The sequence below is a fragment of the Muntiacus reevesi genome, chromosome 3, assembly GCF_963930625.1.
Source record: "Muntiacus reevesi chromosome 3, mMunRee1.1, whole genome shotgun sequence".
NCBI classification, from domain to species: Eukaryota; Metazoa; Chordata; class Mammalia; order Artiodactyla; family Cervidae; genus Muntiacus; species Muntiacus reevesi.
Window position 1 is genome coordinate 268,761,649 of NC_089251.1, and position 13,198 is coordinate 268,774,846.

General features: G+C 42.2%; 1 pseudogene; it reads right to left on the reverse strand.

Annotated features, from left to right (window-relative positions):
- Positions 1-8,679: 8,679 nt before the first annotated feature.
- On the reverse strand, positions 8,680-8,797 carry LOC136165536 (5S ribosomal RNA; annotated as a pseudogene).
- Between the last annotated feature and the right edge of the window lie 4,401 nt (positions 8,798-13,198).

Sequence of the window (13,198 nt, forward strand, 5' to 3'; positions counted from 1 at the left end):
ACAAAATAATAGACATAGAGAACAAAACAGTGGTTACCTCTGGGGAGAGGGAAGGTGTGATTGAATGAGACAGGAGTATGGGATTAAGAGGTACAAATTACTATGCATAAAATAGAGAAGAAAAAATGAGATCTTGTTCAGCACAGGGAAATATAGCTATTATTTTTAATATAACTTTACAGAACATAATCTATAAAAATATTGAATCACTTAACTACACATCTGAAATAAGAAAAACACCATGTCACAGAACAATTATACATAAAAGATTGTTGACCTGCATTAAACAGTGCTTCTATTCCCACTTGGGATCCTTATAAAATTTAGCATCTAAATACTAGCTTACCTATGTTCATGGCTTTTCTTTTCCAGTCATTATCTCATTGAAAATAATGATAATTTTTTTCCCTTGGATATTCCCCTGAAAAAAAGAGATCAATTTATGTAAAAGTATCAACCAATTTTATAATACTTAGTGGATTCAGAAAAAAATTCCTGTTTTCAAAAACAACAACAACAACAACATTATTTTCTGTAAAAGGACCAATGGTTTTTATAGTACTTATGTAGCCAGAAAAGAAATTTCTGTTTTCCCTTAATGTTTCAATATATCTTCTTCACAAATCTGAATATAGCCACTAAAAAAGCAATAACATTATTAATAACTTCACAGTATTATAACCAGTACCAAATTAACTAAAACATATGAAGAAACATAAACTGTAAAGCAGTTCACAAATTTTAGGATTATCACTGTGTCTAGTCATAAGTATTCGTTTGAAGACCACAGATTACCTCAGAGCAGTAAAATTAGTCTAAACTAACTTTTAAGATAAAAAAGAATTACTTCATTTTCCAGACTGAGCCCATAGCATACTTAAAATAGTGCAATATGCGCATCATAGAAACAACAAGTAGACAATTTAGAAGACCAATTGCTAAGTAAACTAATTGGTATTTTACCTTAATAAAAAGAACTTAATCACTGACATCTAAATGTATTTGTAGGAAAAAATATAGAAATTTTATTTTTTTATTTCAATAAATAAATTTTAAAAATACATTAGTCTCTAATCTAATGCAAAGAGGTTATAATTACTGGATTGCTATTAGTTTTAGTCATACCTTGAATTTGAATCAATCTGCAAATAAAGCTAATAGTAATCCAATAATCTTAATCTCTTTGCATTAGAGACTAATGTATTTTTAAAATTTCTTTATTTATTTTTGGCTGCGCTGGGTCTTCCTTTGTGTCCCCTGGCTTTCTCTCATTGTGGTGCGTGGGGGTTATTCTCTAGTTGTGGTGCATGGGTGTCTCTTCGCAGTGGCTTTGCTTGTGGAATATGGGCTCTAGGCCATGCAGGCTTCAGTGGTTGTGGCACAAGGGCTCAGTAGTTATGGCATGTGGGCTTTGTTGCCCCACAGCATGTGAAATCTTCCCAGACCAGGGATGGAATCCATATCTCCTGCGTTGCCATGTGGGTTCTTAGCCACTAGACCACCAGGGAAGTCCAACTAACTTATTTTTAAATATTCTTATTATTTTTTAATTTATGCATGGCTACACTTGGTGTTCATTTCCGGGTGTGGGCTTTCTCTAGTTGCAGCAAGTGGGCCTACTCTCTAGTTGCAGTGCACAGGCTTCTCATTGTGGTGGCTTTTCTTGTGGTGCACAGGCTCTAGGACACTTGGGCTTCAGTCCCTGTGGCACAAGGGCTCAAAAGTTGTGGCTTTGGGGCTCTAGAACTCAGGCTCATTAGTTGTGGCATGTGGGTGTAGTTGTTCCATGGCATGTGCTATCCTCCTGCACCAGGGATCAGGATCTGCATTGCAAGGCAGATTCTTAACCACCGGACCATCGTGGAAGCCCTGAATAATACATTTTTAAAGTAGAGTTTCAATTACAGATAGTGCATCTCTTTTCAAACTTGGAAATGATTTCAACATGTTGGAGAAGATTTAAGGAATATTAGGTCACTTTCTCAGGATTTTTCCAATGCATCAGTGGAAGAATTTCTTGTAATGACCCTTTGTAGAGAGTACTTTAAGTAAATAAATCAAATCAAAAGAAGAAGGAATTGATATTAAAATGATCTTTACAAAAAAAAGAAATGCAGTTAGAGGGAAGAATATTGTTATATAAAGTGAATTATATGTACTGGTATGTTTCCAGGCAAACAGTAGGTGGCAACATCTACATTTTTGAAATGATTGTATAACATCAAGATAAAACAGGCTAATGATTCATGAAATATGAGACTTTCCAAAACTAACATATTAGAAAGGATATGTATGCACAAATACATTTTGTTTCTATTATTATTTTAGAATATTGTGCTTCTGTCTTATTAAAAGGACTTTACTAAGATCATTAACCTAGAATATTTTATTTGTGAGCCACATTATACTGCTCATCTAAGAAAAGGGATAGTATTATTTTCCTCATATAAATTGGCCAGATAAGATGTCCCCAGTAAAGACTAATGTTCCTGGGTCTGTCAGGATCTGAACTTACTAGTAAGCCTGGTTACCTTGTAAGCCAGATAGCAGACCAACTATTTTCAAGGGACTTTGCAAGCACCATCAATCAACATAGTTCTTGAAAAATGTCTGGTCCTATCTGGTTCTATATACATCTTCCTAAAAGTGACATCTTAGGCAAACCTTTGTAATAAAACAATGTTTCTAATTGTGTCCTATTATAAGGAGAATAAATTTTTATAGAATTTATGCAAATAATTTGATTGCCATAAAAATAAGAATACAGTTGACTCTTGAACAATGTTGACTTAGGGGTACCAACCCTCTCTGCAGTCGAAAGTCCCACATAAAAATTAGAGTCAGCCTCCCATTTCCACACTTCTGCATCTTTGGATTCAACAAATGCCAGATTGTGTGGTATTGTAATATTTATAGGGAAAAAAATCAGCATGTAAGTTGACCCATAAAGTTCAAAACTATGTTGTTCAAGGATCAACTGTATTCAGTAAGAGTGTTTAAATTCTAGAGGGATCAGGCAGAGAGAAAAAGACAAATACTTTCTTCTCATTTACAAAGGTTTAATGGATTAAACTGTTGCGAGTTAGAGATAGTTTATTAAAAAGGGGCAAAGCAGTTCCTTAGTCTGGAAAATAAGTCATTAAAGAACAAGCATGTTTCAAACTAAAGGTTATAAAAAGTATAATCATCTTCATTGCCTTTCATATAATTAACTCATTTTGCTTAATTTGGGATGAGCACTTTCAGGAACCCATGAACTCCTCCACTAAATGCTTCTTTTTTTCTTGATAATGAAGAACACTGGTTTGTAACTGACTACAAGAGCTTTCAGAAAGCATAAGAGTAAGAGAATAACTATGAATGACAAAAGGCTTAAGATGGCCAGAATTGAGGAGCTGGTGGGAGTTCACTTGAATGCAACTGATACGAAATTTGATTGTTTTGGGTGACATAACATTTTGAGGTAATAACTGGAATTATGACCAATTACAATAGCACACATTATGGACAGCAAAGATGCTGACAAATTTCTAGGAATTTCATACAATTTTGTTAAAATATTAGAAATGTATACATAAAAATATAAACTAAAGAAGATTATACACTGCTTCTTTTTTCCCAAAAAACTAGAAATAAAATTTACTAGAGCCTCATGTGGCCAGACAGAAGCACTGTCCCATTTAGCCGGGTGACTTTTATGTCAAAGTGATCTCCTTAGAACTTATGATATTGTGAGTTTACAGAATCATCAGTCTTCTTTCTCCTAGACATGGTGCTGCTAATCTCCTTACTTGATAGCTGAATCTTTTAAGTTCCATAAAACAATTGCAAAATTGAACTCTGTGCCCTTTCTAGCTCCTGGGTAGTCAGTTCTCTCAAGGTTGTATTCAACCAAATGTAGATCTGTAGATCACTGGATGGCACATTTCTGTAGGAGGACCAGTGCACTTCATGGTGGGAGACATTACTGGCATCGAAGGTACACAGCAGCACCAGGTATGTCTTCTCTTGATTGATCAGCTTCTCTTACTCCTCTATTTTTCCCTGGATAATGTGCAATTCCACCTCCGTCTTCCTCCTTCATAAATATCACTTCTTGTTTGACAGTGCTGTATATGAATTTCAGCATATCAAGTAAACCTAGTTTAACATCTCTTGCTTTACAAGGTGTGAGTACAAATTCCTTGAGAATTTTCCAGGAGCCCTCTGGACAATCTCAATCATTTCAAAGTCAATAAAACTTTATTTAGAAATTAGTTCAGGAAATTGACTAAAATGTCAAAATACTTGACCACTTGGTTAAATAGAACTACAGATCACTATGAAACAACTTTGTTATCTATTTAATCAAAGTTACAATAAAAGATTTTAAAAACAAACAAAAAAACAAGGTCGTATGTTTATAAAAGACCAAAAAAACATAACTCTTTCAATACAAAGAAGTCTTGATTTTCTTGACTAATCAAAGACATAGTAAAGACAACATGAAATTATTAAGATACAAGATAGTTGTTTCCTAGGCTGATTCCAATTCTCCAAGCCAGAATATTGGAGTGGGTAGCCGTTCCCTTCTCCAGGGGATCTTCCCAACCAAGAGACTGAACCCAGGTCTCCTGCATTGCAGGCTGATTCTTTACCAGCTGAGCCACAAGGAAAGCCCAAGAATCCTGGAGTGTGTAGCCTATCCCTTCTCCCGTGGATCTTCACAACCCAAGAATCAAAGCAGGGTCTCCTGCATTGCAGGCAGATTCTTTACCAACTGAGCTATCAGGTATTTCACCCTTATTATTCCCAATAGTTCATGTAAATATAATCTATTAGACCCACCTAGAAGGCTGGGAAGGGCTCTACCCTGGCTCTCCACCTCCCACGAAGCCAGCTTGGACCTGGGCTGTGGACACACCCAGCCCACCAGGTTTCTGACCCCTCAGCAGCCTGCTCTTGCTTGAGGCAGATCTACCCCACAGAAACCCCTACCTCCACATGCACAGTGAGAGATTACAGTTACTCAGGGCCTGAGTGGACTGCCCTGGGCCTTACTGTGTTGCATTTCGGTCCCTCGGAGCAAAGAGTCAGTAGCATCTGGGGTGAGACTTGACTCAACATCTACAGTGTTGGTAGACACTATGACCTTTCCTGAGACCAAGGACAGAGGACGTTGGGACACAATACAATAATGTCCATTCCTTTTTCTCAACGAGGTAAGTTGGATTGGGGGCTAGAAGTCATGCCTGGTGACCAGGTTTCAGGTTCTGTTGGGCTTTCTTGCTAGGAAAGTGAGGTATTCCTGGAATCCACTTACCCAGGCTTCCTCCTTACATGAAGCCCCCCAAAGGCACCTCTGGGTTGCTAAATGCTCATCCCCCACCCAAAGCTATGTCCATGCACAGTGACACCGACACATTCCACCCCACCATCCCTGGAGGCCTGGGTGCAGCCACGGTCCCAGCTCTGAGGACACAGCTGGGTTCAGACCTGGCTCATCCTCCTTATCAGTGATGTGACCTTGGACACACCATGAGTCTGTCAAGGTCTCCCCAATCCCCCATCTGCACAGTGAGGGTCACTGTGGCACTGACTTCCTGGGGAAGCCATCAGTTACATGGACCAATAAACACCTGCACTGCCTGTGAAACCCAAGTGCTGGCATCACATGAAGCACATACATGGACTTAACAAAGGATGGATTCCAAAAAGGGCTGGCAAAACACAGAATGCAACAGAGACAGACCTGCGTCTGCTTTGGGGTCAAGCAGATCCCTTCCTCCCTATTTCCTATAACCCCAGGGGAGGAGTGAAAGTAAATAAAATTCAAACTTTGGCCCCAACATTCCAGGTCCTCCTGTTCCTTTAGATTCATGTCCAGTTGTCTCATCTCGGGCTCAGAGGTGAGTTGGCCCCACTCCCTGAATGGTGTCCAGCATTTCTGCCTCCTGGACAAATATCTTTCTGTCATCCCCACCCTTCTAGGGTGGATGGACATGGTGACTTGGATGTATACTGTATACTGGGTGATGTATACTGGGTGATGAAAACTGATTTCTGCTCATTCCCTCTGTCCTGTGTTCACTTGCTCTGTGACTTTCTCTTGTCACTCTGTGTGTCTCTCTGCTTCTGTCTCTTGACTTCTGTCTGCCTGTATTTCTGTTTCTCTTTTTCTCCATCCCTTCTCCCTCTCTGTCTCTCATTCTCTTTCTCTCTTTCATGTACGTTTGCATGTGCATATGTATGTGTTGTTAAGTCTCAAGGCAGATCACTTCAAAATAATGCCTTAATGATATATTTTTTTACTTATTGTTACTGAAGGAAAGACCCATGAGGAAAGACACTTTCCACCTTTTGTCTTTCTGACTGAAAGCAAGAAAAATATCTCTCCTGTAAAAGGAGCACCACATAGAGGCTGAGGGCTGAGGGTGAAGGGGTGCAGACGTGCTAGCTCCTGCAAATTAATTCATTGTAGGGTCCTTCTGTTGTGACTACTGAGGTGCCAGTTAGCTTTGTGATGACCAAAGGCAACCCCACTGTCTGCTGTGAGAATGGCCTATATACATAAATCTCCTTTATCCATTTGTGCCTTCCATATCTCAGCTATAAAGCTGCTGTAAACTTAGGGGTGTGTATATCTTTTTTAATTCATGGCTTTGTTTCCTTCAGAATGATACTCTCAAGTGTAATTCCTGCATCATATAGTATTTCTATGTTTAATTTCCTGAGGAAGCTCCATGCTGTTTCCCATAGTGACTGTACCAAGGAACATTCCTAACAAAATGCACGAGGATTCCCTTTCCTTTACACCCTCACCAATCATTGCTATTTGGTGTCTTTTGGATGACAGACGTTCTTTCTGATTTCAGGTGGTCATCTCATTGTGGTTTAGATGTGTATTTCCCTGAAGATAAGTGATGCTGACCATCTTTCCATGTATCTTGTTGGCCATCGGTATATATGCTTTAGGAAAATGTTTGGTCTTCTGCCAGGTATTTACTTGGTTTTTGTCTTTTGGAGAGTGAGTTGTGTGACTCTTGGTCCACTTTGGATATGAACTCCCTTTCAGATATATGGCTTGGAAATATTTTATCACAATCGATCAGAAAAATGGTTGGAAATATTTTCTCAGAAACTCTTCTTTTGTAGATGGTATCCTTTGCAGTGAAAAGTTTTTGGTTAGACGGAGTCTCATTAGTTTATTTTGTTTTTGTTTCCCTTGCTTGAGAGGATAGATATAAAACATATTGCTAAGACTGATGTCCGAAAGCATCATGCCTATGTTTTCTTCTATGAGTTTGATGGCTTCAAGTGTTAGGTTGAAGTACTGAATTCATTTTGAAGTTATTTTTGTAGATGTTATGAGAAAGCTTCCCAGTATGATTCTTGTTCAGAATCATATTAGGCAGCTGTCTAGTGTTCCCAACACAATTTCTTGACAAGGTTTTCCTTTCCCCATTGTTATTCTCATCTCCTTTGCCTTAGATGAGTTGACCATAGGAGCACAGGTTTAATTCTGGATTCTCAGTTCTGTCCCATGGATCTATGTGTATTTCTTTTATGCCAGTACCATATTATTTTGATGATTCTAGATTTCTAGTATAGTTTGGAGTCAGGGAGCATGATATGTTCCAGGTTTTCCTTCTTTCCTAAAATCATATTCACCCTTTGGGTTCTTTTTTCCCATATATGTTATATGCTTTGTCCACCAAAGAATCCCATTGGTTTTTTAACAGGAATGGTCTCAAATCTCTAGATTGCCTTGGGCTGTGAAATCATTTTCACAATATGAATTGTTTGAATCAATGAGCATGGCATTTATATTTCAATTCACTCACATTATTTTTAATTTCATTCATCAGTGTCTTCTAGTTTGGGGAGTATACAATAATTACTTCCTGATTTTAAATATATCCCCAGATCTTCTGGGCTTCCTTGGTGGCTCAGACAGTAAAGAATCTGCATGCAATTCAGAGAGCTCGGGTTTGATCACTGGTTCAGGAAGCTCACTTGGAGAAGGGAATGGCAGCTCACTCCAATTGCCTGGAGAATTCCATGGGCAGAGGAGCCTGGACAGGACTCATTCTTCTTAGAGAGTTTGCTTCAGGACAAAACGAGGCTGCGTCCACTCTAAAAGGACTCTAGTTCTAGGACCAAGTAGGGCTTTGGCTTCCAGACAAAGTGGAGCTGTATTCACATTGACAGGAGCTGCACTTCCTGAGGACACAGGCAATGCCAGGGGGAAACTGTGAGGACAATGAAGAAATGCAGAAAAGTGATGGGTAGCTTTCTGCGAGCCACTGACTGCTCCGTCAGTGTGAGGGAGTACAATCTTCAGAGGACGCAGGCAGGGCCTGATATGGGGCTGGGGCAGGGACTGGGCCAGCCCCTGGGATTGCCTGAGGCATGCCAAAGGAGCCCCAGATGGAGACCCGAAGGTCGTCTGGTTTCCTGGAAGCCGAATGTGGAGGGGCTCGCGGGCTGCGCAGAGGCAATCCAGGTCTGCAGCGGGAGTTGGAGCCCTGGCCACCCACCCCAGCAGGGGCTGGGGCTGCGGGGGCCCAAGAGTTGTGACCCCGCTGCTTTGGGGGCCGCCTGCGGCTCTGAGCGCAGTGGGGTGCGAGGGGCCAGGGGCAGGTGGGGCTTGTGGCGCCAGCCACCGGGGAAGGGGGCTAAAAGAGAGGGGAGGCAAAAAACCTACAGCACCCAGTATTCCCAGGCGGTCTCCATCCAAGTACTAACCAGGCCTGACCCTAGTTAGCTTCCGAGATCACAGGAGGTCGGGCGTGTTCAGGGTGGTATGGCTGCAGACTGAGGCGGCTGATGCCGGGCGCCCTAAGAACCCTGCGCTGCACCTCCCTTTCACTCTGACCTGTCGGTCGGGTCAGCCGGAGGCACCTCTCCACCGGGCAGGCGCGCGCTGAACTTGAGCCGCACGACCGGCGACTGGACTCTGGCCAGCTGACGCCACCCCGCCCACCGCCCACCGCCCACGGCCCACTGCCCACGGCCACCCTCGGCCACCACCAGCCTGGCCCAGGCCGGAGGGCTTCTGGGACCCCTAGCCGCCGGCTGGGCATGCATGCTGGGGCTGCGGGTTGGGGTGAGGGGCGCTGAGGTCTCCGGAGCCCTCCCAACCTGGGACTCTCCAGGCCCGCCCCCTCTCAGCGCCCCGCCCCCATCTCATTCACTGCTCAGGGCCACGTGGCCCCGGACGTGTTTGGCTTCTGGGCCTCTGAGCCTCCAGCGGGCCTAGGCAAAGCCAAGCCCGGGGTCTGAGCGCCCATCCTGCCCGACACCTGCTTGGTGCCCAAACCCACCGGGAGCCACCAGTGCGGTGGACCGGAGGGCGGCAGCCCCACCCCTTTGACCTACCGAGGCCCCCCTTGTCCCCAGGCCGCCAGCCCAACACAAGACCTTCCTGAGAGAGCAGACGAGCGACAGGCAGGCGCACGGACACACACACACACACTCGCAGGCACCCTGGCGAAGTGAGACAGCCGGCCGGCGCAAGCTCGTCAGCCAGAGCCAGAGCCAGAGCACCTGTGAGAGGCCAGGGCCAGAGGAAGGGACGGGAGGCCGGGGGTCAGGAGACTCAGAGGCAGAAAGAGAGGAAGGTCCAGAGAGACTCGGAGAGGGCGAGAGGGAGATGCAGGCAGACAGACAGACACCCTCGCGCACGCACACACAGGGAGACAGAGAGGGAGACACAGAGCGACTGACAGAGACGGCAAAAGGGAGACAGACACGGGAGAGAGGATGGCATCCGATCAGAGACAGACACACTGGCACAGACCGTGACTACTACAGATGGGAGGTTTGGAGATCCTCCTTGAGTTCCTCATTCATAAGAGGAAGATGAGGCCTGCCATATAAATGGCCGAGAGATCAAAATGAGATAACAGATAAGCAGCTCTTAGCACAGTTTATAGAAGGTACTCAATAAGTACGAATGCTTCCCTGATCTTCAAACCTCCCATCTGCCAAACTGTCTGGTTATTACCTTTATTTTGGTCTTGCAGTGTGGCATGTGGGATCTTAGCTCCCCAACCAGGGAACTGTGAGCGTTTCTAGGAAGTTACTGAGCATGAGGGTGGGTTTGTGCTGTTCTGTGCTTAGTCACTCAGTCGTGTCCAACTCCTTGTGACCCCACGTACTGCAACATGCCAGACTTCCCTGTCCTTCACTGTCTCCCAGGGTTTACTCAAACTCATATCCATTGAGTCAATGATGCCATCCAACCACCTCATCCTTTGTTGTCCCTTCTCATCCTACCTTCAATCTTTCCCAGCATCAGGGTCTTTTTCAGCAAGTCAGCTCTTGACATCAGGTTGCCAAAGTACTGGAACTTTAGCTTCAGCATCAGGCCTTCCAGTGAATATTCAGGGTTGATTTCCTTTAAGATTGACTGGTTTGATCTCCTTTCAGTTCAATGGATTCTCAAGAATCTTCTTCAGCACCACAATTTGAAAACATCAGTTCTCTGGTGATGGCTGGCTCTAAACTTTGCAGTCTGACTAATAGGCATATCAATTAAAGTTTATATAATATATATACATATATATATACACATATATATACATACATATATATATACATACATATATATATACATACATACATACATACATATATATATATATATATATATATATATGCTAAGTCACTTCACTCATGTCCCGGTCTTTGCGACCCTATGGGCTGTAGCCTGCCAGGCTCCTGAGTCCATGGGATTCTCCAGGCAAGAGTACTAGAGTGGGTTGCCATGCCCTCCTCCACATATGTATATATATACATACACATACATGGTGTGTATGTATAGGTGCACATGATGTCAACTGTATGCATTACTTGTATTTGCTTTTTAATTTGTCTTAGCAATTTTTCCATGTCAGTACATAAAGGTCAACAACATTTAACCTACTACATAGTATCCTAATAATTATTTCATAGAAATACAAAAGATGATCTAATCCTTCCAGTAGTAATAAACATTTGGACTATAAGAAGGGAAGTAGGCTCTTCTCAATGCTTTGGTAATAAACTATGCATCCCTGGTATTGCCTGTAGAACAAAAGAGTTTGGTATAAGTTTGTGGACACCACTCCACTGGCATCTGAGGCCACATGCACATAGCAGGGACAGGCAGAGACAGGTATAAATATTCTAGAGTGAAACTAAGAGATATGGAGGACAGCTTCCTATATGGAAACAAACCTGAGCTAAAGAAAAAGAGACCAACTGGAGTAAGAGTAGAAATATTTGAAGAGATATCTGATAATTCTACATAATTGAAGAGAGAGATGAGTTCTCAAATTAAAAGTGCACTTGAGAATGAAGCAGGATAAAGATAAACCAATACCAATACATGTAATAGAGAAACCTAGTAACATCAATGACACAAAGAATATTTTAAGAACTTTGCAAGGCATTAACAGAGGCACAGATGTAGAGAATGGGCTTGTGGACACAGTTGGGGGGGGAACAAATTGAGAGAGTAGGATTGACATATATACACTACTATGTGTAAAATAAATAGCTAGTGTGAAGCTGCTGTATCAAAAGAGCTAGCTTGGTGCTCTAGAGGGGTGACGATCTAGAGGGGTGGGATGGGTGTGGAGGGTGAGAGAGAGGCTCAAGAGGGAGGGGATATACATATGCATGCAGCTGATTCACACTGTTGTACAGCAGAGATTAACACAGCATTGTAAAGCAATTGCATTCCAATTAAAATAAGAAAAAAACCTGTATTTAAAGCATCAGTCAGTCAGTCAGTTCAGTCATTCAGTTGTGTCTGACTCTCTGCGACCCCATGAATCGCAGCACACCAGGCCTCCCTGTCTATCACAAACTCCCAGAGTTTACTCAAACACATGTCCATTGAGTCAGTGATGCCAACCAGCCATCTCATCCTCTGTCGTCCCCTTCTCCTCCTGCCCCCAATTCCTCCCAGCATCAGGGTCTTTTCCAATGAGTCAATTCTTCACATGATGTGGCCAAAGTATTGGAGTTTCAGCTTCAGCTTCAGTCCTTCCAATGAATATTCAGTCCTTCCAATGATCTCCTTTAGGATGGACTGGTTGGATCTCCTTGCAGTCCAAGGGACTGTCAAGAGTCTTCTCCAACACCATACATTTTCCCAAATGCTGATGACAAAATATAACGTGAGCTTGTTGTTCAGTCGTTGACTTGTGTCCGACTCTTCAACACCATGGACTGCAGCATGCCAGGCTTCCCTGTACTTCACTATCTCCTGGAGTTTGCTCAAACTCATGTCCATTGAGTCAGTGATGCCATCCAACCATCTCATCTTCTGTTTCCCCCTTTTCCTCCTGCTTCCAATCTTTCCTAGCATCAGGGTCTTATCCAATGAGTCAGCTCTTTGCATAAGGTGGCCAAAGTATTGGAGCTTCAACTTCAGTTTCAGTACTTCCAATGAACATTCAGGGTTGATTTCTTTTAGGATTGATAGGTTTGATCTCCTTGCTGTCCCAGGAACTCTCAAGAGTCTTCTCCAGCACCACACTTTGAAAGATCAACCTTTGGTGCTCAGCCTTCCTTATGGTCCAGTTCTTACATCTGTACATGACCACTGGAGAGCTTGAGCTGGGCCAACCAAATATTTGTGTATCACTTCATGTTGTTCATATGTGTACCTGATCTCAAGTCCATCTTCAATATGTTTACTTGTATGCTCTGTATAACAGTAAAGCGCTTTTAAAACTTTATTTTTAAAAATATTTAAATAATGTCATTAATCTTATGGGGATACAATAAATGATTACTAATTGTATTGATCTCTAATTATTCTCATTTTAAAGATGTAGAGTCTGATGCACAGAGTGATTTTCTTGATGTCATATGGAAACCATGAGTATAACTTGTGAGATATTTTGAGTTTCCCAGATAAATAATATCATGAAAAGAAGACCCCTGCTTATACCACCCCCCTCCACACAACTAAATGACAACAAAAAGGTTCAAATGAGATATAACAAGCAAAGGCAATATGTGCCTATTATCGGAATTTTCCTTCAAAGAAAGACCCTATAAAAACTACAGTAGAACAAATTTGAATATCTACTAGATTATTTCATGATATTAAAGGATTACCATTAATTTTGTCTTAGGAGCCATTATGATTTTGTATAAATATGCAAAAATTGCAATAAACACACACATACAACTGAACAATTTATGTATTAAATTACAT